Source organism: Anopheles stephensi, unplaced genomic scaffold (assembly GCF_013141755.1).
Source record: "Anopheles stephensi strain Indian unplaced genomic scaffold, UCI_ANSTEP_V1.0 ucontig388, whole genome shotgun sequence".
NCBI lineage: Eukaryota > Metazoa > Arthropoda > Insecta > Diptera > Culicidae > Anopheles > Anopheles stephensi.
The window spans coordinates 60,001-65,000 of NW_023405333.1; positions in this window are offsets into that span (position 1 = coordinate 60,001).

A 5,000-nucleotide genomic window follows, 5' to 3' on the forward strand; every position below is an offset into this window, starting at 1 on the left:
ATTCGTGGATATCGTCCTACGAGTTTTTGTGACCCTTGGGTTCCCGGCAGGTCCCCGTAGGACAACCATCACCAGTTAAGGTGTAGTTGACTTGTCAGGGCACGGTGGTCCCCACAAGTCCCCGATTATTCGGAGATATTGTCCTACGAGTTTTAGTGACCCTTTTGTGCCCCGCAGGTCCCCGTAGGACGACCATCACCAGTTAAGGTGTAGTTGACTTGTCAGGGCACGGTAGTCCCCACAAGTCCCCGATTATTCGTGGATATCGTCCTACGAGTTTTTGTGACCCTTGGGTTCCCGAACTTTGCTACGATGGTTCTGCCTCCAGAGGAGACTTATGAACACTTCGTATCATTTCTTACACCGAACCATGGGATCGCGAGATTGCTCCCGGATCCCTAATCACCTTACATTTTCGTTTCGTTTCCGTACACTACGATGAGCTAATTCAATTTGTTTGTTCGTCTGGCGAACGTTTTATTGCGGAATTACCGCGGTACTTCCAGCCGGGTATGGCTGCCGTACGACCTACAGGATAGATCATCGAACCACTTTTCGTGCATATTGTCCGTCGAGGGTATCACCTCGATACCCCCAACAGACCTTTGGACACTTCCTCACTACTCCTTGGAGCAGCAATCAGGGAACCATATAGTAGGAACAGCCGAATATGGAACTCTTTTCGTACTTTGGACACCTCCTATAACTTGTATGGCGACTTCGGGGACCTTCATTTCGTTCTCAGTTGGTACCCCTATTTCGGTCTTTGGACACCTCGTCTTACCCGTATAACTCACTTTAGGTCCACTTATTTGCCTGATATCTCATCGTGAACCCGTTTTTCGTACACCGTACACACCTAGGAACACCACATATGCGTTTCCCTTTCGATCGTGAAGTTTTCAAATTTTTCGATTTTTGGTCCTAGAAATTCATGAACGGTGGGAGACCAAAATTTTTCATAAAAAAAAATTTTCACCGTTTGACCATAAAAACCTTCTTTTCGTACATACCCCATCATTTCTTCACGTTTTAGGCCATTTCTGAAATTTTCGCTTCGATAGTGTGTCCCCTATAATACAAAATGAACATTTTGCATCTCCCACAAGTGGCCATTTTTTTCCGCCACTGAAGAACACGACCTCGGGAACTCGGACCTAGGACGTGGCCATGTAAGTCATAGGCCACCCCAACTTTTGCAAAATACTGTTTCTTTTCACTTTTCATGATCTAAGGCGCGTTCCGACGGCGTTTTGAACAAATTTATGAGAAAAAAAATTTTGACCCTCGGACCAAAATTTTTTCGTTCGGGGCCCCATGGCCTATGGCCAGTATGGGAACTCGGGATGCCGATATGACAAAATTTGTCAAAAAATCACTAAAAAGTCGCTATGGCCCATTATTTAGAGCTTGTTGAGACCTTTCTAAAACACCTTGGTTGACCCCTGTCCGATAAGTAGTTTTCGAGATATTCGAGAAAATGTGATTTTTTGGGACTTAGAAAATTTTTGACCCGTGCCCTAAGAAAAAGTGATTTTTTCATAGGACAATTTTTTCTTCGCAAATACTGTTTGGTTTCACTTTTCATTATTAGAAACGCGTTCCGAAGCCATTTTCATCAAAATCTCGTGAAAAAAAAATTTCACCCCCGGACCAAAAGTTGGCCGTTCGGTGCCCTATGGCCTATGGCCAGTATGGGAACCAAGGATGCCGATATGCGAAAAAGTGTCAAAAAATCACTTGAAAGTCGCTATGGCTCATTAAATAGAGCTTGTAAAGACCTTTCTAAAACACCTTGGTTGACCCCTGTCCGATACGTAGTTTTCGAGATATTCGAGAATAAGTGATTTTTTGGGACTTAGAAAATTTTCGACCATGACATATATGAAAAGTGATTTTTTCATAGGACAATTTTTTCTTCGCAAATACTGTTTGGTTTCACTTTTCATTATTAGAAACGCGTTCCGAAGCCATTTTCATCAAAATCTCGTGAAAAAAAAATTTCACCCCCGGACCAAAAGTTGGCCGTTCGGTGCCCTATGGCCTATGGCCAGTATGGGAACCAAGGATGCCGATATGCGAAAAAGTGTCAAAAAATCACTTGAAAGTCGCTATGGCTCATTAAATAGAGCTTGTAAAGACCTTTCTAAAACACCTTGGTTGACCCCTGTCCGATACGTAGTTTTCGAGATATTCGAGAATAAGTGATTTTTTGGGACTTAGAAAATTTTCGACCATGACATATATGAAAAGTGATTTTTTCATAGGACAATTTTTTCTTCGCAAATACTGTTTGGTTTCACTTTTCATTATTAGAAACGCGTTCCGAAGCCATTTTCATCAAAATCTCGTGAAAAAAAAATTTCACCCCCGGACCAAAAGTTGGCCGTTCGGTGCCCTATGGCCTATGGCCAGTATGGGAACCAAGGATGCCGATATGCGAAAAAGTGTCAAAAAATCACTTGAAAGTCGCTATGGCTCATTAAATAGAGCTTGTAAAGACCTTTCTAAAACACCTTGGTTGACCCCTGTCCGATACGTAGTTTTCGAGATATTCGAGAATAAGTGATTTTTTGGGACTTAGAAAATTTTCGACCATGACATATATGAAAAGTGATTTTTTCATAGGACAATTTTTTCTTCGCAAATACTGTTTGGTTTCACTTTTCATTATTAGAAACGCGTTCCGAAGCCATTTTCATCAAAATCTCGTGAAAAAAAAATTTCACCCCCGGACCAAAAGTTGGCCGTTCGGTGCCCTATGGCCTATGGCCAGTATGGGAACCAAGGATGCCGATATGCGAAAAAGTGTCAAAAAATCACTTGAAAGTCGCTATGGCTCATTAAATAGAGCTTGTAAAGACCTTTCTAAAACACCTTGGTTGACCCCTGTCCGATACGTAGTTTTCGAGATATTCGAGAATAAGTGATTTTTTGGGACTTAGAAAATTTTCGACCATGACATATATGAAAAGTGATTTTTTCATAGGACAATTTTTTCTTCGCAAATACTGTTTGGTTTCACTTTTCATTATTAGAAACGCGTTCCGAAGCCATTTTCATCAAAATCTCGTGAAAAAAAAATTTCACCCCCGGACCAAAAGTTGGCCGTTCGGTGCCCTATGGCCTATGGCCAGTATGGGAACCAAGGATGCCGATATGCGAAAAAGTGTCAAAAAATCACTTGAAAGTCGCTATGGCTCATTAAATAGAGCTTGTAAAGACCTTTCTAAAACACCTTGGTTGACCCCTGTCCGATACGTAGTTTTCGAGATATTCGAGAATAAGTGATTTTTTGGGACTTAGAAAATTTTCGACCATGACATATATGAAAAGTGATTTTTTCATAGGACAATTTTTTCTTCGCAAATACTGTTTGGTTTCACTTTTCATTATTAGAAACGCGTTCCGAAGCCATTTTCATCAAAATCTCGTGAAAAAAAAATTTCACCCCCGGACCAAAAGTTGGCCGTTCGGTGCCCTATGGCCTATGGCCAGTATGGGAACCAAGGATGCCGATATGCGAAAAAGTGTCAAAAAATCACTTGAAAGTCGCTATGGCTCATTAAATAAGGCTTGTAAAGACCTTTCTAAAACACCTTGGTTGACCCCTGTCCGATACGTAGTTTTCGAGATATTCGAGAATAAGTGATTTTTTGGGACTTAGAAAATTTTCGACCATGACATATATGAAAAGTGATTTTTTCATAGGACAATTTTTTCTTCGCAAATACTGTTTGGTTTCACTTTTCATTATTAGAAACGCGTTCCGAAGCCATTTTCATCAAAATCTCGTGAAAAAAAAATTTCACCCCCGGACCAAAAGTTGGCCGTTCGGTGCCCTATGGCCTATGGCCAGTATGGGAACCAAGGATGCCGATATGCGAAAAAGTGTCAAAAAATCACTTGAAAGTCGCTATGGCTCATTAAATAGAGCTTGTAAAGACCTTTCTAAAACACCTTGGTTGACCCCTGTCCGATACGTAGTTTTCGAGATATTCGAGAAAATGTGATTTTTTGGGACTTAGAAAATTTTTGACCCGTGCCCTAAGAAAAAGTGATTTTTTCATAGGACAATTTTTTCTTCGCAAATACTGTTTGGTTTCACTTTTCATTATTAGAAACGCGTTCCGAAGCCATTTTCATCAAAATCTCGTGAAAAAAAAATTTCACCCCCGGACCAAAAGTTGGCCGTTCGGTGCCCTATGGCCTATGGCCAGTATGGGAGCCAAGGATGCCGATATGCGAAAAAGTGTCAAAAAATCACTTGAAAGTCGCTATGGCTCATTAAATAGAGCTTGTAAAGACCTTTCTAAAACACCTTGGTTGACCCCTGTCCGATACGTAGTTTTCGAGATATTCGAGAATAAGTGATTTTTTGGGACTTAGAAAATTTTCGACCATGACATATATGAAAAGTGAATTTTTCATAGGACCAAAAAGTTTGTCCAAATAGGGTTTTGGTTCACTTTTTATGGTCAGATAAGTGATCCGATGCTATTTTCATGATCATTAGAGGGATTTCACGCTGTGACCAAAAATTTTCATACTTCATACTTGTCCCCGTGCCGTACATGGGAGGACCGGGGGAACATGTCTTCGTAAGTCGTGATGTTCAGTGACGGATTTCTGGGACTTAGAAAAAAAATGTGCTCTCAGGCACATTATATGTTTCATACACACATAGTTTTCATTCTTCATACTTGTCCCGGTGCCGTATATGGGAGGACCGGGGGAACATGTCTTCGTAAGTCGTGATGTTCAGTGACGGATTTCTGGGACTTAGAAAAAAAATGTGCTCTCAGGCACATTATATGTTTCATACACACATGATTTTCATTCTTCATACTTGTCCCGGTGCCGTATATGGGAGGACCGGGGGAACATGTCTTCGTAAGTCGTGATGTTCAGTGACGGATTTCTGGGACTTAGAAAAAAAATGTGCTCTCAGGCACATTATATGTTCCATACACACATGATTTTCATTCTTCATACTTGTC